This window comes from Nomascus leucogenys, chromosome 6 (genome assembly GCF_006542625.1).
Source record: "Nomascus leucogenys isolate Asia chromosome 6, Asia_NLE_v1, whole genome shotgun sequence".
In the NCBI taxonomy this organism is placed as follows: Eukaryota; Metazoa; Chordata; class Mammalia; order Primates; family Hylobatidae; genus Nomascus; species Nomascus leucogenys.
In genome coordinates, this window is record NC_044386.1 from 64,568,949 (window position 1) to 64,594,027 (window position 25,079).

Here is a 25,079-nt window from a genome sequence, read left to right on the forward strand (position 1 = left end):
TCTTCAATTGGCTTTGTACTTCCTGTAGGCTAACATCTAAATTTCTGCCATGTGCTGTTTATTATCTGACCCCAGATTTTCTTCTAGGCTTTTTCACTGCCCTTCCTCATAACCCCATGCAACCTGCCACCCAATAATGCTGACCTGCTAATAATGTCCTGAACATGCTGTATTTTTTTTCACACTTCCATATCGTTTTTATGCTATTCTCTTTGCCTGGAAAAAACAATCTTTGTGCCCTAACCCTTGTCCCTCTATTTCCTAGAGAAAGACTGCATCTTGTGGAGGCCTCAGCTCCAATGCTATTATCTTCCAGAAATGCCCAGGCATAAATACTCTCTTCTCTCTGCCACCTTGCAACTTGGAATAAGTTTTCATGGTGGCATATCCCACAGGTGTTTTAAGTATTTGTTTACTTGTCTCTTACCTTGATGAGACCCTAGTTCTACAACAGTAGGGTCTTGTTATTCTTCTTTGCATCCTCAGTGTCTAGCATAAGACTTGACACATTGTAGGTGTTCTATAAATGTTTATTAAATTAATGAATAGAGGAATGGATTACCGAATAAGTGAAGGAATGAATTAATAAATCACTTACCTCTGGTCAATGAGAGAAAGAACCAGATCCTCTTGCCCTGTTGAAAATACAGGTGATTTCCACATTTTTACCAGTTGTTATGGGTTGAATTGTATCCCTTCCAAATAACTCCTAGTACCTCAAAATGTGACTACATTTGGAAATAAGGCCATTGCAGATGTAATTAGTTAAGATGAAGTCATAAAGGGACAGCGTGGGCCACTAATTCAACATGACTGATGTCTTTATGAGAAAATGGTCATCTGAAGATAGAGATACACAGGGAGGTAACGCATGATAACAAAGGCAGAGACTGGAGTAATGAAGCAGCGAGCCAAGGAATGCTAAAGATTGTCAGCAAATGACCAGAAACTAGAAGAGGCAAGGAAGGGTTCCTTTACAGTTCTCAGAGGGAGAGTGGCTTTGCCAATGCCTTGATTTTAGACTTCTGGCCTCCGGAATTGTGAGACAATAAATTTCTGTTGTTTTAAGCCACTCAGTTTGTGGTACTTTGTTATAGTAGTCCTTGGAAACTAAGACACTCTCTAAGCTCACTTTTAAATGTGGGGATTAGTTTTATGTAATTTTCCTTCATTTAATTATGATAATATGCATAATTCACTTCAATTTGTTAATGTTCACAATGTTTTTAAACAATGCTTCTCTCAAATATTTCAAATAAATACTTCAAATGTGAATGTCATATTTATCAGTAACACCACTGACCTAAAAAAATGGTCCCACCAGAGCAGTATTAAGGAGAGTCCCTATCTTGCCTGGCACTGGAGCATTAAAGTCTCAGTAATCAGAGTTAATACAATTTTTGAAAAAAAATCAACTATTTGGGGGTGTCATTTACATACAATAAAAATGAATCAATTTTAAGAGAACAGTGTAACAATTTGTTTATCCATATATATGTTGATGGATGTTTGAGCTGTTTCTAGTTTTTGGCTACTATGAATTAAGTTCCTATAAATGTTCATTACAAGTCTTTGTGTTGACACATGTTTTCATTTCTCTTGGATAAATATCCAAGGGTGGAATTGCTGGGCTGGGTCATAGGGTAAATGTATGTTTAAAATTTTAAGAAATTGTTAAACTGTCTAAGTGTTGCACCATCTTACCTCCCCACTAGCAATGTATGAAAATTTCAATTTTTCCATATTCTCCCCAAATCTTGATATTGTTAGTCTTTAAAACTTTGGCTATTCTAATGGGTGTGTATATTTTGTGGTTTTTATTTGCATTTTTCCTAATGACTAATAATGTTGGACACTTTTTCTTGTAGTTATTGGCCATTTGTACATATTCTTTTGTGAAGTACCTGTTCAAATCATTTGCCCAGCTTCTAAAACTAGAGAGCTTGTCTTCTTACAACTCTTGAGTTGTAAGTGTTTTTAAAATATATATCTTGGATACAAATCTTTGTCAAATATGTTTTGTAAATATTTTCTCCTAGGCTATGGATTGCCTTTTCCTTTTATTAGTGGTGTGTTTCAAAGAACAGAAGTTTTTCATTTCATTGAAGTCCAATTTATCATTTCTCTATCATGACACATGCTTTTTGTGGTTTATCTAAGAAATCTTTGTCAAGGTCAAATAATCTTTTTGTCTTATTTAAAAAATAATTTCATAAATTTATCTTTCATGTTTAGGCTCTGATCCATTTTGAGTTAATTTTTGCATATGGTGTGAGGCAGGGGGTCTAGATTTCCTTCTCCTTATAAATGTATAGTTGTTCCAGCATTATATTTTGAAATACCTATGTTTTCTGCATTGAATTGCCTCGCATATTTGTCAAAAATCAGTTGGTGTTTACGTCTAGGTCTATTTCCAGACTCTCTAGTCTGTTCTATTGATCTATGTGTCTATTTAGCACGCTGTCTTGATTCCTGAAGCTCTATACTAAGTCTTGAAGTTAGGTAGATTAGTTCTTCAATTTCATTTTTCTTTTTCAAAATTATCTTGTTTATTCTAGGTCCATTGCATTTCAATATTAATTTCAGAATTAACCCATCAACTTCTAGAAAAAAAAAAACACTGCTGGTATTTTGCTTAAGATTGCATTGAGTCTATTGACCAATTTGTTGAGAACTGACATCTTAACAACATTAAGTCTTCTGATTCATGAATCTGATATTATTTATTTCAGACTTCTTTGTTTTTCTCAGTAGGAATTAACATATTTAAAAATAGTTTTTGTTAAAATTTATTTCTCAGAGACGAACCATAATTCTTCCTTTTGTGACTTGGGTCTTGTTCTACCCTGAGCAGGACAATGTATGGACTACTGAAAACAAAGGCAGAACCAAGAAAAATCAAACCATTCTGATATCTGTCATAAATAATTTCTCTTTCTTCTTCCACGTAATAATAATGTTCATAGAATAAAATTGGATTATTTTACAATGCAGATGCAATTGATTTACAGAGATTACTTTTTCTTTTATAGTCAGAAAAAATGACGACGATACACAGACACAAAAAGAAATAACTATAGGTCTCTAAATTTTAACACTACAGATATGAATTTAGTTGATATGAAGATATCTAACTTCCATTTGAATGATGTATGGCATGAACATATCCTTAAATGACCTATTTAGAAGACAAGTGCTCTTTCTCAGGTTTTCACTTTTCTTCCTTGGCTATGTCATGGGCCCAAGGCCACATGACAACAACTGAAGACTGCATATACTGACTGTATGCTGAGTTTATATACTGGTTGTAGATTATAGATTGAGATTTTAGATTGAGAGTTTAGAGAGCAGATTATAGATTTAGATTAAGTTTAGATGTAGGTTGTAGATTATAGTAGAATTACCCTGTATGTTTTACTGTTGGCCTAACTTAGGCCTTGCTTAACTTTCATGACCTTGGGAACTTCAGGAAAAAGTATACTATACAATTCCCTTATCCATAGTTTTGAAATCCAAAAAGCTCTGAAAACCTCCAGTTTTTAGAAACAACTAATTTGGTAGTAAAACTTGATCTGACCTCAACTCATTTAGTGCCCAAACCTAACTAAACTGGCATGAGGCTATTTTTGGTCTTTTCTATCATTTAGTATAAATATTTAAAAAATTCACTGCAGAAATATTTATACATTTGATTATGGGATGCTGTTGCACACCCTGCTGGGATGTTACAAATGGTATGTGCATCACATTACCTTTCTAAACTCTGAAAAATTCTAAATTCTGAAATGCATGTGAGCCCAAAGGTATTAGGCAAGTGATTTTTGACTTGTATATCTGATTTCTTGTATATCCTGAAGTCATGCAGTCAAGCTGTGGTGAACTTGCAGAATTTAATTTTTTTGTTAGATCTAATTTATAAGCAGTCATAAAAGTGGTAAGGTAGAAGTCTTTCATTTTTGGCAGCCCAGACTTCATTCCCCCTTTTTAACAGCAGCTGGCTCCTTTGGGGGCATGGCTTCTTCCCTACTGAGAGCTAACTCAGATGTCTCCTCAAAATATAGTAGCTGAAGAAGGCAGAATTTCCTGTTTCCTGCCTCAGTGCTGTCAAGAGTTGGGCACATGTGATCCAAGCTTGGCTATTCAGATGAGCAGTCTTGCAACTTTGATTCTTGGATAAACAACTCAATGACTGAGTGAAAGACTAGATGTCACACAACTCAGCCACAAGTGCTGCCCAGCATGTTCCTGGATCTTAGCCTTCTCAACTTAGTATCTTCAACCTTCCCTAGCTCTCAGTACCTGTAAATGTGACCTTATTTGGAAATAAGGTCTTTGCAGATATAATCAAATTAAGATAAGGCTATACTGAATTAGAGTGGATTTATAATCCAATACGACTGGAATCCTTATAAGAGAAGAAACACACAAATACACAGTGAGGATGACATGTGACTACACAGGCAGCGATTGGGGTGATTGATCTACAAGCCAAGGAAGGATAAGGATTGCTGGGAAACACCAGAAGCTGGGAGAGGCAAGGAAGGACTGTGAGATAATAAATTTCTATTGTTTTAAGCAACCCAGTTCATGGTATTTTGTTACAGCAGTCCTTGGAAACCAATGTGCTATCAATAAATTCTGTTTGGGGTAAGTCAACCAGTTTGTTTTCCTTGTCTGCCACTAGGGATTCAAACATACTAAGTAAAAATCTACATACCTTTATGTGATTCATGGATGTTATACATTATTTTACAATTCTAAACAGGAATATATTTAGATAAAATATTAAATGTTCCTACCTGGAAAACAACAAGTACCAAAGCTGAGAGAGAGACAGAGAGAAGAAAATAGTTCAGAAATTCAGATACAAAACTACAGAGCAACTGAAATCCTGAAGGTTTCCAAAATAAAATATTATGTTGCTCATAGCAACAAATTAGTGAATAGCCAATCAGGGCTTGCCTTTAAAATATATTAAAAATAGGCTGTCCTTTACATAAGAGAAAGTCTTCTTTATGTTATGATTGCTTTCCAGGATATATTCCATTATGATAAACGATTATCTACATTGTTTTGACAATCAGGGAATTTATGAATGAGAAACCGATTTGCCTGCAGTGATGAATTGAATTGTAAAAAAAAAGCATTAGCAATGATGATACTTTTAAAAATGTGTTTAAGAATTGTGTTACAGTTTTGCTTTCTTTTTAATCAGGAGGAAGAGAAAAAAAAAGGCAGCCAAAAGGCATTTATTTTGTAGTAACAAGCATCTGACAGCTCTCATTAGAAGAATTCACTCGCAAATCCGAAGGTAAAGGCTGGTTTGTTTTTGCTCTATCACACTTACATGACCTCTCAGCTGCAGTATTGAGATCTCCTACTCGTGTTTTTAACCTTTTGCATGGGGCAATGTCGCAAACTTTTGCTGCTATTTGCTCTGAGGTTTCTTAGGGTGAGAAAATGATGATTTTTCACCAGTTTTAGGAGGGTATGTAGCAATCGGTACCCTGGGCTTAAAGATCTGCATGTTAGGCATGAAGTGCCTCCTGGATTTGTAGGAAATAAATCTCAAGGTGAAACAGAAATTATGACTACTTTTCTCCATTTATGCCTTAAAAAAAATCCAAAATAGAACACTATAAAAACCCAAGAAGTTAGATTACCTGTTGAGGAAAAAAGAAAGTGTCAAAGTTGAAGTATTACTAACAGACATGGTAAGATTATTTATACCAAGATTGCTTTAAAATTCTGTTAAGGCTTGCAATTGCAACTGCACCATGGTTAGGTGTTGCCTGGGGAGGTTAGCTGGCTGCCTGCCAAACAACCTCACAGTTTGGCATTCATCCTGATGAATTTAAAGTACAGCCTTTTCAGATTTGCAGGCTCTGAAATTGACGTATTCAGCATCCTGAGACTCACATGTACCAAGCTCACATGAGCCTGATATGTAAATTAGAATGCTAAAATAAAATATAAGAGGCCTTTCTCACCAGCAAAGGAAAATCTAAATAAGAATCTAAATTGTAATGAGAAATAGGCTTGAAATGTATGGAATCAGAACATGGGAGATTAGTCATATGATTCAAATTTCAGTGGCCTTGCTAACCAGATGCATTCACCTCCAGTAGCAGAGACCTACCAGTGGGACCTTATGGGCTGGCTCTGAGAACTTGGCCTTCTAGCCCTTGGCTGTGCTGGTCACCCACTGCCAGCTGCTTTACTTCTGACTCAGTACCCTCCAACTTCCAGTGTGACTCTTCAGAAAAGCCATTTCCTTCTGTAGATGTAAAGTATCTGCTTTTGACATATGTCATCACCCTAATCTTTAACCTAGGAGAAATCTTTCAGTCATGTTGGAATGCTTTATTTACCTACAAATCAATAATTTTCCATCATGTAATATTTAAATGTTTCCCAACTTAATAAATTCTGGTTTGGAGGAAACCTTACTTTTGCCCTGTGTATTATCTACAGGCACTAAGATCCTGAAAATGTCTTTTCCTCTTCACATTACACACAAGGAAACCAGACTGTGAACATCACAATGAGTTACTTGAGAATTAAAGGTAAGTCAATGATGCATACCTGGTTCATGTAATTAGTGAACGTTGGTGGAGTGAATAAGAGTGAGTGTGAATGATGAGTATGGCTGACATGTTTTGAATTTGACTTGAAATGGAACAGCAGAGGACATTGATGCAGAGATTTTCCTGCTTATCACTGTATGATCATCAAAGATAATTTTTTAATTAAATAAAATCTTTACTAATGAGTAACCTTTCAAGTTCCTACTGTGCCAAACATATTCAGTTCACAGTGAAAAGTGGCAATGACCTGATTTTGCCATTTCGTTTTAATAATTTAGACTGTTTTCTTTTTCTGAGGCAATTTAGGCACAAATAGTAAGATGCTGCCCCTGAAAAAAATTGTCAATAATTACAAGATCACATTCTATCCTGCTATTTTCCTCAGGACAAGAAATTCCTGTCCTTACTGGAGAACTAGCTTAGTGGTCTCCCTATGGTATTAGTCCATCAATGGATATAGGTATTGGGTGTCTTTTATGTATAGGGAATTGTGCTAATTGCAGCAGTGTAGTTATTACTACACATGTCCTTCACCTTTGGACATATTAGTTGAAAAGCCAATATCTACATAAGAAAAGTTAGTTATCATTACAAAGCAAATACAAAAGAGGTGGAAGAAACATTAAAGACCATAAGTATTTATACAAAACCACTCACCAGAGTTGGAGAAGTTGGGGAATTCTTCAGGGGCTTTATGAAGACTTTATTTTCTTCTCATCTTACCCCAACTTTCTCTTGTTCATACACAAAATCATTGTTTAAGTATTTTATGTTCAAAGATATTCTATCAAGCTGGGTGCGGTGGTTCACACCTGTAATCCCAGCACTTTGGGAGGCCGAGGCAGGTGGATCACAAGGTCAGGAGTTCAAGACCAGCCTGGCCAAAATGGTGAAACCCTGTCTCTACTAAAAATACAAAAATTAGCTGGGCGTGGTGGTGGGCGCTTGTAATCCCAGCTACTCAGGAGGCTGAGGCAGAGAATTGCTTGAATCCGGGAGGCAGAGGTTGCAGTGAGCCAAGAGCGTGCCACTGCACCCCAGCCTGGGCGACAGAGCGAGACTCCATCTCAAAAAAAAAAAAAAAAAAGATATTCTATCTTCTTGGATTATATAATATATTCTGAACTTTCAAGCCAAGTATAATGGCAAGGCCAACTTCTTTCACTACATTCTCTTCTTAGGTCTTTATATATGAATGACTTCCAGGATCATATCTCCAGGACAGTCCCCCTTCCCTCTGACCTCCAGACTTACTCTTTGACTATCGGTTTGACACCTGCATTTGGTTGTATGGCAGTAGGCATCTCAAACTTCCTATATCCAACACAGAACTCTAGATTTCTACTCCACTTGTTCTTCACCACCGTCACAAGCCCCAGGTCTTCCTCAGCTCTGTGAATGGAACCACCAGCTAACCACATGATCAAGTAAAAAACCTAGAAGTCATTCTCGAGTGCTGTTTTCTTCTCACTTTTCCTCCTGTTTGCCTCCCTCGATCTATCCAAAAGTCCTCCAGGTTCTACCTCCAAAATACATTCCATATCTATCCGCTTTTACTAACCTAGGCCAAGCTACCATCATTTCTTGCCTGGTCTCTCTTTTTATTCTTTAAACCTAATTTTTTTATTGTGGTAAAATATACAGACAATCCCTAATTTATGAAGGTTCTACTTATGATTTTTTTTTACTTTGCAATAATTCAGAAGCAATAGGCATTCAGTAGAAACCATACTTCAAGCATCCATACAGCCATTCTGAACATTGTATTATAAAATAGGCTAAGTGTTAGATGATTTTGCCCAACTGTCAGCTAATGTAAGTGTTCTGAGCATGTTTAAGGTAGGCTAGGCTAAGCTATGTTGTTCAGTAGGTTAGGTAGATAAAATGCATTTCAAGGCTGGGCACAGTGGCTCATAATCCCAGAACTTTGGGAGGCCAAAGCGGGCAGATCACAAGGTCAAGAGATTGAGACTATCCTGGCCAACATGGTGAAACCCCCTCTCTACTAAAAATACAAAAACTAGCTGGGTGTGGTGGCACTGCCTGTAGTCCCAGCTACTTGGGAGGCTGAGGCAGGAGAATCACTTGAACCCGAGAGGCGGAGGTTGCAGTGAGCCAAGATTGTGCCACTGCACTCCAGTCTGGCAACAGAGTGAGACTGTGTCTCAAAAAAAAAAAATGCATTTCAACTTACAATATTTATTTTTCTGTCTTTCTTCTTTCTTTTCTTTTTTTTGAGATCAGCTCTGTTGCCCGCCTGGGCTCAAGTGATCCTCTCACATCAGCCTTTCAAGTAGCTGAAACCACAGGTGTGTGCCACCACGCCTGGTGAATTTTTTAATTTTCTGTAGAAACAGGGTCTTATCATGTTGCCCAGGCTGGTCTCAAACTCCTGGGCTCAAGCAATCCTCCTGCCTTGGCTTCCCAATGTGTTGGGATTACAGGCATGAGCCACTGTGCCCAGCCTCTGTCACATCTATTTTCTTCACCGCATTTATCACTATTTAACATTGACATGCTTATTCATTGGTTGGCTTATTTATAGTCTGTCTTCCTATTTTAGTATCTGCCACCACAGCACTACTGACCAGCGGATCTAATAATTACAAAGTCAGTTGGTTTCTTACTTTTACTCTCCTATGGTATAGTATATTAATCTTCTAAATGTAATACTCAGGCATTTGCAAAATGGCACATCACACTCCAACTATAGTATGCTCTCTGTGATTGTGGTACCTAGACTACAATAGTACATTACTGCCAGGTTGAGACTAGACATCTGAAAAGTGAGTATGTGCCTTGGAAGTACTTAAGACATAGCAGATCAATATATTTGGACGGCCATGTCAAAGTCAGTGTGTAATTTGTATTAAGTGAGTGTGGACACTCATAGATGGTACCTATAGATCCTTGCTGTTATTGATCACATACTGCTGTCAGGGGAAAAAATTGTGCACACACCCTTAAACTCTGTGCATTTATTTACAAATTGTTTATAAATTGTTAGTATTTACTTGCAAATATTGGAAAATATTGGTAAAATTAGTAAAATATATTAAATATTAGTAAAATTAAGTTTTTATTTTTTAAGATTAAAAAGCAAATAGAGGTTCCAATACACTTTTTCTACTTATACTCTGGGATAAATGCTCCCCACTCTTGAGTCCACTGGCCCAATCACAGACCATGAAGTATGTCAAGAGCAAAGCTCTCTTCACTGTCATTGATCAGTCTTCTGTCAATATACTTTGTGGAGGTATAGATCTCGTTCAGCTGCCTATCACAACAGAATGACAGTTGTCTCCCTCTCTTTAAAATGCAGGAAGAACACTTGATGATCTCTGGTATGATCTACTAGTTTTTTGTTGAGTAAAGTTATTAATGTTCTAGCCTTAATTTTCCTTCACACCCTTCTGGTGGATATAATCTTCTGCCTTTTTTCCTTTTCCTTTTTTTTTTTTAAATAATCAAAGGAGTCTTTGTGTTCCAGTATGACACTAGGCAAAGTTTTTATACAGCCCATCAGGAATTCACATATGACCTCACTGGACAATATTCAGCTTATACTTCATCACATCATGTAATTTATGTGAAAAAATTTAAGTGACTAAGGCTTTCAGAATAAGAATGTTTTATATTTAGCAAAGTAGTTGAAAGAGACATATATGGTAATTTTGTCCATTGTTTATACATTTATTCTAATGAATATGATTAGTTTCATTTAAGAAATAGAATTGTATAATCTTTTCATTGAAATTAAGCATACTATGTATATACTGTAAGTTGGTAAGGTTTGGTGAAAGTTGAGGTGTTTGGGGGTGCTTGGCATAATGAGTTTTTTGCTCAAAGAATTGATTTTCCAATTACGTTCTTTTCAAAATTAAGAGAGAAAAAAATTCTTCACCTCATAGCATTTGAATTATCACTCTGTGATCAGATAGTCTGAATAGTTTCCACCAAATTGAAAATTTTCTGTTTCTATAAGCTTTATGAAAGAGTCTTCCTATTTTAAGAGGAGAAAGAGAAAAAAGCAAAGTTGTCTGTATGGGAGGCCAGGTCTATTCTCAGCTTTGTCACTAATTACTGTGTGGCCTCCTGCAGGTCCCTTTATCTCTCCAGTATGATTGTTTTCTTATCTATTGAATGGACACAGTAATTCCTGTTCTCCCTCACATTTTTAGGAAGTGCTTTAACTCTGCAGGGATATGCATGGAAATGACTATATAAGCAAAGAAATTTTGCCATAAAAGCTGTTCACACGTAAAATATTACTATACATGAGTTTCAATTTAAAAACTCTTTTTTGTGTATCTACTGTTGTTTTATCCCTTTTTGCAAATAACCTTTTTATTTTCTAAGTTTTAGATTTACAGAAAAGCTGTGAACATAGAGTTCCTATATACCCTGCATCCAGTTTCCCCTATGATTAACATTTTAGATTAGTATCTTATCCTTATTTTTAACAACTAAAATAAATATTATTCTGTATGTTCAAGGACTGAAAAATAAATGTGGCATCCCTTGATTCCTTTTCTGTGATCTTAGCTTCCCACTCCCCCATCAGCCCATGAAAAACAATGTATTTGTGGTAAGATGTATCAGTTATGACGTTTTTGGCTCCAAATAACAGAAAGACCTGACCCAACTGGCTTAAGGAGTAAAGAAAATGTATTATCTCAGATGACAGGAGATGTGGAGGTAGGAGAGTTCTGGGATTGATGCAGCAACTCAGGAACATCAGGAGAGTCTTAGGCTTCTTCCATTTTAATTAAATTTATTTAATTAGTTAACTTTTTTAGACAGGGTCTGGCGCTGTCACCTAGGTTGGAGTGCAGTGGTGCTATGTTGGCTCACTGCAACCTCCGCCCCGGGGCTGTTGATTCTCCCACTTCAGCCTCCTTGGTAGCTGTGGCCACGGGCGCATACCACCATGCTCAGCTAATTTTTTTTTTTTTTTTTTTTGTAGAGACAGGGTTTCCTCCTGTTGCTCTGGCTGGTCTTGAACCCCTGGGCTCAACCAACCCTCCTGCCTTGGCCTCCCAAAGTGCTGGGATTACAGGCAGGAGGCACCAAGCCAGGCTTCTTTCATTTTTCTGCCTTGTCATTTTCAGTGAGTTGGCTCTTCTGCAGTCTAGCACTGCTCCTGGTTGCTGGATTGCTCTAGCAGTTCCCACATTTTATCCAGAGGCTACCACAAACTGTAGAAAAGAGGTTGTTTCTCCCTTTGTAGTTCTCGATCAGCAAAGAATACCTTTCCCAAAAGCCCTCCAGAAGACTTTCTATTTGGTTTCATCCAATTTGCATCATATGCCCGTGCTACACCAATTAATGGTAAAGAAAGGAGGGCGCCATGACCGACTTATAGTAATCATGACATGTCCCTTGGGGCTGGGATTGGTATTCCTTTCCTTTGAGAAAGTACATGGCCATCTAAGGGACAGGGAACACCTAAACAAAAGTGACCTTGGGGTAGAAAGAAAGTGTGGCAGTGGTGATGAGTGGCTGCTGGGTAAGCATTAACAAAAGCAACTTCAACAGATATTATTAAACTTGCATAATAATGGTGAGTGGAAGAAATTTAAATAATAAGATAGCTAATGCATATATTTGCATATTATGGGCCAGGTATTATTCTAAGAAAGTGGATTCTGTAATATCATCAAGGTATTTTCTAACTTACTTTAAAGTAATGTAGATTTGAGAATTCAGTACGGTTCTTTGGGGCCATTAAAATGTGCAAAGCTGCCTATTTTACAGATCGAGACAATATATGCTGAATAAATATTTGTTGAACTGTACTGAATGACTTTTTTTCTGAAACTTTAAAGCAAGATATATATTTTGCTTTTTCTGGTTGTCTTGAATACAGTTTACTCTTTTACATTTTGGCCCTTAGACCATTTTGCCTTTATCATTTAATGTACTGAATATACATATTTCAAGTGGAGTTAGTATGAATAAATTAATATAGATAACATTTTATATATAATGAATTGCATTAAAAAAGCTTAACTTATAACTGTCAGAACATTACCAAAATTTGAAGAATTCATTTGAAACTATTAATCATCTATTTTTAAAATTTTACATTTGTTTGACTTTTTGGTGTTTTACTGAGGTTTAATTTACTATGAATTCACTCATTTTTGGCACACAGCATTCTATGATTTTAACACATTTATACAGTGTGCAACCACCAGAATTAAGAGGGAGAAAATTCACAACATTTTAAAAAGTTCTCAGATGCTTCTTTGTAGTCAATTTCCTCCCCTCCACCACATCTCCAACCCCTGGCAATTATTGCTTTGATTTCTGTTCCTACAGTTTTTCCTTTTCCAGAATATTGAATAAATGGAGTCATATAGTATATAGCATTTTGAATCTGGCTTCTTTCACTCAGCATAAGTCTTTTGAGATTTATCCATGTTGGGGTATGCATCTGTAGTTGGTTCTTTTTTATTACTGAGTTGTGTCCAGTCGTATGGACGTACCACAGTTTGTGTATTCATTCAGAAGGTGGTGGACATTTGGTTTGTTTCCAGTTTTTGGCACTGGTGAATAACATTGCTATAAATACTTGTGAAGAGGTTTTTGTGAGTACATTTGTCTTTATATCTCTTGGGTAAATGTCTAGGGGAATTGCTGGGTTATAAGGTAACTGTGTATTTAATTTTGTAAGAAAATGCCAAGTTGTTTAACCAAGTTAACCATTTTGCATTCCTACCAGCTATGTATGAGAGTTCCAGTTGCTCCACATCTTTCCTCAACATTTGGTAATGTCAATGTTTAATATAAGGTATTCTAATAGGTATGCAGTGGTATCACACTGATTTTCATTTGTATTTCACTAATGACTAGTGATGCTGAGTATCTTTTTATGTACTTACACAACACATCCCTTCATTTGTGAAATGACTATTCAGATCTTTTGCCCATTATTTTTTACTGGGTTATTTGTTTTCTTATCACTGAGTATTGAGAGTTTTTAAATATTCTGGATATAAGTTTTTAATCAGCTAGAATTCACAAATATTTCATCCCAGTCTGTCACTTATGCTTTGATTTCCTTAACTGTGTCTTAGGAAACTAATCTATTTTTAAGATTCAAATTTGTATGTTCTAGGTTATGGGGAATAAAAACATTTTATATTATGATTTCTTAAAGATTGCTTACATGCAGGTTAAGCTAAAATGCCTTTCTAAACCTCAAAAGGCCATGATAATTTTAAAATAAATTTTTCTTTAATATCCTGAAAAAAATGTTAAGCAACAATAACATTAAGGCTTTCTAAAATACTACAATTATGAGCTGTTGATATTCATAATATTTATATCTGTCCTGAAGGTTTGCAGCATGATTACTACTTATCATAGAAAATTAAACTATAGAGAAATGTTCATTGAGTTTTCCTTATGGCTCATTATAACATTGCTATAATGCCAGATGAACCTCACCCCAACCCCCATCCCCTAAAAAAACAAGAGTTATCAATGAGCCACTGGGATAATGTCATATTAATTAAATAGAATATTAAGTCAATACTGTGGTTTTTCTGTTATACAATATTCGGAAACTTTATTAGTTGAGATAGGCCAGGCTGATGCTATGGTAATAATTCCCAAATCTCAATGCTTAACACATAAAGGTTTATTTCTTGCTGTTTTTAAAAGGACTCCTGTAGGATGGTGGTGGTGGTATGTAGGTTGCTCTATTTAGTTTATCTGTGCTCCAGGATAATGGAGATTCCACTTCTGGAACTTTGGTTGGGTGTTACAGCAAGGGAAGAGAAAGAATGAAGAATCCTGCATGTTTCTCATTGTCTCCCTGACATATACAGGTCTCATCCACCCACATTTCATTAGTTAGAATTTGAAATGTGGCCCCGAGGGGGCTGGAAAGTGTGAAGTCTCTTGTGCATTCTGGAAGTTGGGGAAAACTGAATATTGGTGAGCACTAATAATGTTTACCACATTTTCTAAAATAGCATAAAAGATAAATTATAATAACATTATGTAAACTAGAGGAACATTTTGAAATAGTTTTACTACTTACTGGATAGGAAATCTTGGACAAGCTACCTAACCTCTCTGAGCTTCAATGACCCCATCTGGAAAAGGGGTAATAGCAATAGCTAACACTTATCAAGTGTTTATAAGGTGTCAGGTTCTGTTATGAATACTCTACCTATATTAAATGCATTAATCTTTACAATTCACACACAAGAGGTACTTATTATCTCCATTGTTACATATGAGACAACTGGGGCACAAGGACACAAAGCAACTATCATCGCCCAGACAGCATGTGAGAGTTGGATCTGTGATTGAAGCCCAGGTATCTGGTGCCAGTGCTCCTCGACTCCATGACTAGGCTTTACCTCTTCTTTAATAGCTAATCACACCCATTTGAATGAGATGTGTATTAAGTACTTAAGTTGCCATTGCAACATTTTAGATGTTCTGGCAAAATAGAAAGCTGGATAACATATTCAGCTGAATAATTCAGTGAACATGGTGTTCTTTTTTGGAGGTGGGGAGTAGAGAGGGAAAAGGAAAGGGTTATCCCAAAATTATTGTATATGTGGCCAAGGGTTTCTGTCCACAGTTCTCTATGGGGGCCTTTTACTTTCCATAACTCATTTTAAAATTCTGACCTCAATACTAATAATGATGCCTTTGAAGACTTCAGTTCTGGCACAGGGACTTGACAGATTTTCACAGAATCCTACTATAGACTGAATTTGATGGGGATGCTCCATAATAAATTACTGGGTCCCTCTTCTCTCCAAGGGAAGTTAACTTCCATCACAGCACTCTTAAGAGTTTCAGATTGCATAGAAATCAGTGTTTCTGGTTATGTCTGAGCAATCAGTGACTTTGTTAGACATTTCAACTGGATCTCTCCCACCATGCAGCATAAGAAATTACCAAGGTTCTATTCTAGAAAGCCACCAGATTCTTTTGTCAGTTAGAAATGCTTTTGGGTGCAAGTAACAGAATACCTAATAAATAATAATTGAAACAAGAGGAGTTTATTTTTCTCACATAGTAAGGAGACTGAGGGTTGGCAATGCTGACATGGGTTCAGTGGCTCTAGTGGTTTCTTATCTTTTTCCTCATTCTCTTGATGGCCACTGCAGCTATAACCATCCCATCCTTACATCAAAAGGAAGGGGATGACAGTAAAGGGAAGAAAAGCTTTCTATGAAACTTCACAAGGGGTGTCACAGTCACAACAGTATCACATGCTCATCATTGGCCCAGTTCACCTGTGCTGTGAAGATGCTGAGCATCTTCCTCCAAACTCCTGATTAAAATGCATTCTGCTAGACAGGTGTGCATATGTATGTGTGTAAATGGTTTATGTAGACAATAAATTGTAGATGAAATATTGTGTAGGCACACATCCTTTCTTGTAGGCATCTGAGAACAGATAACTCCCTAATTGGGTTTTCATTGTGAGGGCCTATTAGCTGCTCTGGAACTGACCTGAGCCCTCTGAAAGTGGCAATATTGACTCGCAGCCCTAGAAGATGAGGGCCAATCAGGCTGTCTCTAGTGAGCCTCCAATTTCAGCACGTGGAGGGTTATGGTTCCCACAGCAGTCAGGAAACCCTTCCTCATCACATCTCCAAGAATGAATGAACTGATTATTTTGGGAACTCTGTAATTTGACTTCACTGCATTGTAAACTCAGATCGATTTTAGTTAATAATCAGATCAAGCCATTTCAGGACAGTTGTGTCAGGCTTAATATTTTTAACAAGATAGGGTGCCAGGTTGAATCTGATGCAAATTAATTTGAAATTTTTAAATTCAGTTAACAAAAGAGTCTGGATTATCTTTATACCATGAAGTCTATCACGCTAAATAGGTCCATTGCAAAGTTATTCTTGAGGACTGTAACTTATGTTCTGCTGAACTTTTATTATTTGTGAGTTAAAAGAGGTAATTTTTTCCTTCCTAATTCCCTCTTTCATAATTTATGCAACACATTTGCAATAGAAGGAGCTATTGAGAGCACCGCATTGAGGACAATGTTACAGCACACACCACCAGTTTTCTTTCAGATGTTCTCATCCACCCATTGAGGTTGGAAGTTTGGAGAGTGCATCTGAAAGAGCCTACCGATATACCTCAACTTGGTATCCCTGTCTTTTAGTGTTTCATGAGATATTACTAACAAGCTATGAAAAGACAGTCTCTGAATGCTGAATATAGGTCGGTCCGGGCAATTTACTTATTGATTTATTAATTTTATTTTTTTGAGACAAAGTCTCGCTCAGTTGCCCAGGCTGGAGTGCAGTGATGCGATCTCAGCTTGCTGCAACCTCTGCCTCCCGGCTTCAAGTGATTTTTGTGCCTCAGCCTCCCAAGTAGCTGGGACTCCAGGCGCACACCAAAATGCCCAGCTAATTTTTTAATTTTTAGTAGAGATGCGGTTTCACCATATTGGCCAGGCTGGTCTTGAACTCCTGACCTCAAGTGATCTGCCCACCTCAGCCTCCCAAAGTGCTGGGATTATAGGCGTGAGTCATGGTGTCCAACTACAGTTTGTACTACAATTTAATATTTGTGGTTGGGTGAAAACACATTTTAATATTTATTTTAAAAATTATTTTTTTATTTCTCAGATAGCATATATTATGGAGGGAGAAATCATTCTCTTCAGTGTAAGTGTTCTTTCAAGCTTTTTTTTAAATGTAAATAAATAAGCAACTTCTACAAGAAGCAAAACAACATTAGTTAAGTCCTCTGTAAGCAACAAAAGACCACTTATCTAACTGGCAGCTTAGTTAACTGGAACTTAGATGGGAAGATTAGTTCATTGTTTGCAGAATGTTCTGAAGCCCCCAGATGACAGAAGCCACATTTTTCGATATCTGGCACTTTTGTAACAGTGTTTTCAGCTGCCTAGGAGAGCTGATTCGGAATCTGCCTCCAACATCACTGGCCTGTGTTTTGTGAGGGGAGCATCAATACTTGGTTCAATTGTTTAGAAATTATACAGCTTGCCTGTGACCTAAGGAGGTTTATGTTTAGGAGTGGTGCGCTGTCGAAAATCATGTCCTTTTAAAAAGCCACCCCCAAAAGTGTCACAGTCATCAATCAGAGGAAGAATCCAAGAACAAACTAGTGATTTCCCCAAATTCCTTTTGCTTTGCCTTTTTGTTTTTTCAAAGATCAAATTCGAATAGCATTTTATGCTTTCTTTCACTGAAAAGATGGCCTGAAGAAGGTATTTCACAACTAAGAATTAACAATGACCCGGAGAAGGTATTTCAGTCCTCTTAAAGAAAGCTCTTATAGTATGATAAACCTGTGCACCTTTAGGGGGCTCATCTTGTGCATGGTGGATTTGAGCTGTCAGTCAGATGTGGAAGTCCTGGCTGGTTCCTGTGCTGTGCCGCCGCTGAAGCTGTATTTATGGCAAAGGCTTCAGTCACTATCAAAAGAAACATGGGCTCACTGTCTCTGAGCTTCTCCTCCGAGCAGAGGAATGTTAAACCAGACATCTGTCTGTGAAAACAATCAACTAAAGATCCTCTCAAAGGAGGATCTTGTTCTGCCTGTCTCTGAAGTTTTGGAAAATGGCTTTTCCTAAATGAGCTTTAGAAAAGCAGTAATAAGCCAAGCTACACACCTTATAGTGATTTTTATATTAACACAGAAAACACACATTTTTAATGCTGTATATCGTTCAGGTAGAATCTTCAATGGGTGTAGTAATATAATTATAATTACATAACACATAATACAACTATAATATATGATGCTAGTTTTATTAGAGGTATGCTTTATGATATATTAGGCACTAATCTTATTTAACCCTCATAATAGTCCTGTATGATAGGCATAATTTCAATTTTACAAATGAAGAAACTGAAGCTTTTAGAGAGTTTGGTTATATCTAAGTGCAGAGGCGGGGATTCCAGACTCTCGTCAAAGCTTGTGTCTTAGCCACTAGGCTCTACTGCCTACAGTTCTAGAATACTATATACTGGTCATTCCTGGTGATGATTACATGTTCATGAATTACTGTTGGTTTAAATATTACCTTATCCTTACAGGAAGAGAAGATGGTAAACATAGTATCTGTGGATTTTTTTTTCCAGCAGAAGAAAAGTCAATATATAAATTAACCAAAGGAAAAAATTGTCTTCAGTCCTTCCAAATTCATTCTTAGTGGCACATCCTTAGGCTCATGGCAATGTATAGAAAATGACTGTCATCAAACGTTAAGGATTTTAGGATCATAAAGTACTGATAAAATGAAAACTATTTCTGTCAAAATGCTCAGCTGATTTCCACCATAGAGAGATCTGGGCAGGACCAAAACAGTAAGGTTCAGAATGTTCATTAAAAATATACCAGCACCCTTTACTTTGTAAATAGTCAACATAACTTATGGGATTGGAAATTCCTTGGAATAAAATATTAACCCTATGAGGGAAAGGACAGTGGACAGGAAGTTAGGAGCTGTAGATTCTGGTCCTGCCTCCTATTAGCTATGTGACCTTGGACAAGTCACCTGCCCTCTCCAGATTTCAATGTTCCCATCTGTAAACTGAAGCCTCTGGTGCCTTCCAATTCTCAAATTCTGAGTCGATGAGGCGGATCCTTTGGAGCAGGCGCCGGAGATCCCTTTCCCAGAATGCTTTGCGCCGTGAAGAAGCGACTCCCGGGTACTGGGGGCATTTTGTGTTGGCTGGAGCTGGAGTAACAAGATGGCGTTGTCGGCGGAGTGACAGGGGTTCCTCTGGACCAGAGCCGGCGGCAGTGGTGGCAGCGGTACCGCGTCCCAGCTCACTGCGCCCTTTTTCCAGCCTGGACGTCGCCGCGAAAGCGAGGCAGCGGCGGCTGCCCGGAACAGGGGGCCCAGCCTGGTAACCGCTAGAAGCCCTTCACAAACTGCGGCCTGGCAGACAACTAACCAAAAAACAAACAAAAAAACCTGACCGAGCAGCGGGCACCAGGTTCCCTTCGCCGGCATCTGGGCCCCGGACGCGGGGAAAGGCCTCCAGGGTTCCGTTTCCTGCCGCCTTCCACGGTAGGCTTGGCCCAGCCTCCATCTTCGTCTGTCAGGACGGCTAGCAGCAGAATTCATTGTCGGAAGGATATATAAACTGGTATGGAAGATCTGGTCTGGCTCCTTCGGAGACATCTGGCGATCAGCATCACCAACGGTGAAGAAGTGGTAGTGGAGCCAGAATCTCAGGGCCAGGCATCCCCAGCTGCTGTACAAGAGCAGGCTTTATAAGATGCTTCAGGGTGGGGTTGGCATCCCCCACTTACGGTGGTATGGTCAGGAAAAAGACTATAATGTACTAGTCATGGATTTTTCTGGGACCTAGCCTCAAAGACCAATTTCTGTTCAAGAACGTTCACAATGAAAACTGTACTTATATTAGCTGACCAGATGATCAATAGAATTGAACATGTGCATACAAAGAATTTTATACACAGAGCCCTTAAACCAGATAACTTCCTAAAGGGTATTGGGCGTCACTGTAGTAAGTTATTCCGTATTGATTTTGGTTTGGCCAAAAAGTACGGAGACAACGGGACAAGGCAACACATACCATACAGAGAAGATAAAAACCTCACTGGCACTGCCCTGTATGCTAGCATCAATGCACATCTTGGTATTGAGCAGAGTCGCCGGGATGACATGGAATCGTTAGGATATGTTTTGATGTATTTTAATAGAACCAGCCTGCCATGGCAAGGGCTAAAGGCTGCAACAGAGAAACAAAAATATGAAAAGATTAGTGAAAAGATGTCTACTCCTGTTGAAGTTTTATGTAAGGGGTTTGCTGCAGAATTTGCCATATACTTCAACTATTGTCGTGGGTTACACTTTGAGAAAGTCCCAGATTACATGTATCTGAGGCAGCTATTCTGCATTCTTTTCAGGACCCTGAGCCATCAATATGACTACACATTTGATTGGACAACGTTAAAGCAGAAAGCAGCACAGCAGGCAGCCTCTTCTAGTGGGCAGGGGCAGCAGGCCCAAACCCCAACAGGTAAGCAACCTGACAAAACCAAGAGTAACATGAAAGGTTTCTAAGCATGAATTGAGGAACAGAAGAAGCAGAGCAGATGATCAGAGCAGCATTTGTTTCTCCCCAAATCTAGAAATTTTAGTTCATATGTACATTAGCCAGTGGTCATGGACAACCATTTACTTGGTGTAAAGAACTTAATTTTAGTATAAACTGACTCCGGGTAGCATTGGTGATGCTGTATCCCGAGTTGTGGCTACTGTAATTGTGAATTTTTTTTTTTTTTTAATTTAGGTTTTAGGGTACATATGCACAATGTGCAGGTTTGTTACATATGTATCCATGTGCCATGTTGTTTTGCTGTACCCATTAACTCGTCATTTGGCATTAGGTATATCTCCTAATGCTGTCCCTCCCCCCTCCCCCCACCCCACAACAGTCCCCGGAGTGTGATGTTCCCCTTCCTGTGTCCATGAGTTCTCATAGTTCAATTCCCACCTATGAGTGAGAACATGCGGTGTTTGGTTTTTTGTCCTTGCGATAGTTTACTGAGAATGATGTTTTCCATTTTCATCCATGTCCCTACAAAGGACATGAACTCATCATTTTTTATGACTGCATAGTATTCCATGGTGTGTATGTGCCACATTTTCTTAATCCAGTCTATCGTTGTTGGACATTTGGGTTGGTTCCAACTCTGCTATTGTGAATAGTGCCGCAATAAACATACGTGTGCATGTGTCTTTATAGCAGCATGATTTATAGTCCTTTGGGTATATACCCAGTAATGGGATGGCTGGGTCAAATGGTATTTCTAGTTCGAGATCCCTGAGGAATCGCCACACTGACTTCCACAATGGTTGAACTAGTTTACAGTCCCACCAACAGTGTAAAAGTGTTCCTATTTCTCCACATCCTCTCCAGCACCTGTTGTTTCCTGACTTTTTAATGATGGCCATTCTAACTGGTGTGAGATGGTATCTCATTGTGGTTTTGATTTGCATTTCTCTGATAGCCAGTGATGATGTGCATTTTTTCATGTGTTTTTTGGCTGCATAAATGTCTTCTTTTGAGAATTGTCTGTTCATGTCCTTCGCCCACTTTTTGATGGGGTTGTTTTTTTCTTGTAAATTTGTTTGAGTTCATTGTAGATTCTGGATATTAGCCCTTTCTCAGATGAGTAGGTTGCAAAAATTTTCTCCCATTCTGTAGGTTGCCTGTTCACTCTGATGGTAGTGTCTTTTGCTGTGCAGAAGCTCTTTAGTTTAATTAGATCCCATTTGTCAATTTTGGCTTTTGTTGCCATTGCTTTTGGTGTTTTAGACATGAAGTCCTTGCCCATGCCTGTGTCCTGAATGGTATTGCCTAGGTTTTCTTGTAGGGTTTTAATGGTTTGTAATTGTGAATATTAACTGAGATAGTGAAACATGGTGGCCGGTTTTGTAGTGCATTTTTTTCAAGTGAAAAAGTTAACTAAATGGTTGACACACACAAATTGGTGGAGAAATTATGCATATGCCAATTTTTTGTTAAAACCTTTTGTTTTGAACTATACTGCTTTGAGATCTCATCTCAGGAGAATGTCGTGAACAGTCTTCAGCCAGTTGTGATGGTTGTAAATGCTCACAATTGTGCATTCTTAGGGTTTTTCCATCTCTTCGGTTTGCAAGTTGTTCATGTAAAATGTTCTTAAAGTTGTTGGTTTGTTGTTTGCAAACCAGCTGGTAGGGTAGCAACCAAAGATTCCAATGTTGGAGCACATGAAATACTCTGCCTGCTTACTTGTGCTAGAAATAATAGCATCTAAAGTGAAGACTTAAGAAAAATTTAGTGACTACTAGATTATACTTAGGACTCTGCATTAACTTTATAATGTTCTTAGTATTTTTTTTTAAAAGCTTGTCACAGAAATTTAGTTAACATCTTACAACTGAACATGTATGTATGTTGCTTTGATAAAGATAACCACTGTAAACATCTATATGATTGGGGATCTTGTTTTTATTTTGAAATGGTAGCTTTTCTGTTTATAAGTTCATTAAAAACTAAAAACTGTTTCTGTAGGAAAATGAGTTTTTTTAAACGAAAAAATGCCTTGCTGACTCACTATTAAATAAAATCTCCCAATTTTTTGATAAAATTCTGAGTCTATGAGTCAAACTCATCTTTGCTAATGGCTCAAAGATGCAATTAGCATCTTTCAGGGAATTGTCAAGAAATAAACTGAAAATGTAATTCGATTTTTACATGAGTTTCTTGGCTCATTCTATGCCCCATTTTGCCATTTTTAACTCCTTTGTCATTGGGAAACAAGTAAGATGAAAGTAATTTACCAAAAGACTGAGTTTTACATCATTATGCAATGTGCTCATGGCCACTTTGCCATCTTTCATTGTTCTGCTTTTCTATCATCCTCTGTTAGGTTGCACTGCTATTTTTTCATTTAGTGAAAATTTTATTTTTTAAAAATTGTAACTCTGAAACCAAGATGGATTCTTCTATTCAAATTAGTACAAAATATAATACTTTTAGATTTTTACCTAATTTTCCATATGCAATGATTGTCATTATTTTAGCTGCCAGAATTAATGAACTGATACAATTAAAAGGTTCTGGCAAAAGTATTTATAGCTTAATGGTAAATATATGAACAAAATTGTCTTACCATGTAAAGCATACAATCTTCTCTGTCCTTGAAAATATTTTACACTTCTTTTTGGGAACATATTTTCAAACCACTGTTATATACAATCACTACCTTATAAAAATGCACTGTACTAAGCAGAAAATTAATACCCAGATGATATAAAGGCCATGAAAGATAAAGGAGGCAGAGTGTTTAACTCACCTTGAATTCCTAGCCTGGTTTGAGTGGGAGAAAAAAAAACAACTAAAAAAACCACCCCCAATCCCGTAAAAAAAGAAAAATAAAAAGAAAGAAAAAACTCCAAAGCTAGAAATGTGTAAAATTTGCTAATATAATCTTTGAATTTCAAGGTCTTTATGCAGGGCCAAGATATACAGGCCTAATGTTTTTCATTAATAATATAATTGAACTTGTAGACATTTACTGAAAATAATAATTATCTGTGCCCATCTAGTGTTTATCTTGAGGCTTAAAATTATATTTCTATGATTTCAATGACATATTTAGCTTATCTGTATTACTAGACAGATCTTAGCCATGGACAGACACTTTGCTTGATGTTATAGAACTATTAGAACAAGTTATTGCTTGTTTTATTACTTAGGCTGATGAACAGGTATGAATTCTGTTTCAAATGCTTAGAATTTATTTATACTTGCACTGAACATGAATGGCCCAGAGCAGGAATGGAAAATATGTGGCATCCATGTGATCACTGCCTACTCTAAGAACTAGATCAAAGCCTTAGCTGCTAAGCTGAACTTGGCCTTGGAATTGCTTAATAGCAGTGAATGCAGCCACCATAAGCAAATAGAAAGCTACTTGCTGTCCATAGTCTAGGGTTAAAATATCTTATTAAAAACCTCATAGATTTCCCTCTTTCCTTAATGTGAGTTGCTTTTCTAAAATTTCCAAATATTTTGTGTTGTTTTCATTTTGAAGAAGTAATGATTTATTTTTCTTCAAGAAGAGGATCTTTTGTTGCATTAAAAAAATTCCCCACAGCACCTCACATACTTCTAATACACATTAGGGACTCAATAAATATCTATGTCTTAAATAGTTTTAATGCTGGAAATATAAGACAGAATTATCACCTGGAACCAAAGACCTGGTCTTAGTGATATCTGTACTGGGGGTCTGTTCTCTCCAGAAGCTCATGGAAGGAATAACACAGTAAAGATCCCCAACAAATTAAGTCCTGGGAAACTGGCAGAATAAGAAGAAATGTGGAAGTTCCAGTTCCTTTTGTGCTACAAGTTTCCAAATTATGAGGAAATATGCCAAATGCCTTTGGCTTTCAAATAATAATATACTCTGAATTAATGACTAACAAGGAAACACCCACTGAGCGGTTCATGGGCAGTATCTCTCCAAAGGTCAGATCCTATTGGCAAATGACCAAATAACCCTTCTCTCTTGAGCCAGCCAACCACTTCTATGGCCAGGAAGCACTTTGCCATCAACTCAGCATTATAAAAGGGAGCAATTAAAAGTATCATTTGCAGTTAATCTAATAACTCCATTGAATATTCCAAAATCTGTTTGTGAAACACAGTTGATTTGGGACCCTGCCATGATTTGAAGAGAAAGTTTTTTTTTTTAATGGAAATATAAAGATAAGCCATTTCTTTTAAAAGAGAAATAAAGATTTTTAATATTCTCATTTAGCAACATAGCACATAAACAATAATGTATTAAGATTAACTTTAAGGCAAATCCAACAAAAAATTATGTAAATTCCCCCCTTAAAACTAAGCGTGCATCCTAAAACACTCTTGTTGATGAATTTGATTTATTTCACATTTTAGGGAGTTTCTAAATTCTTTAACATCA

The 25,079-nt window shown here is 37.3% G+C and overlaps 1 pseudogene; it reads left to right on the forward strand.

Moving 5' to 3' along the window:
- Positions 1 to 19,834: 19,834 nt before the first annotated feature.
- On the forward strand, positions 19,835 to 20,743 carry LOC100589873 (annotated as a pseudogene).
- The last annotated feature ends 4,336 nt before the right edge of the window (positions 20,744 to 25,079 follow it).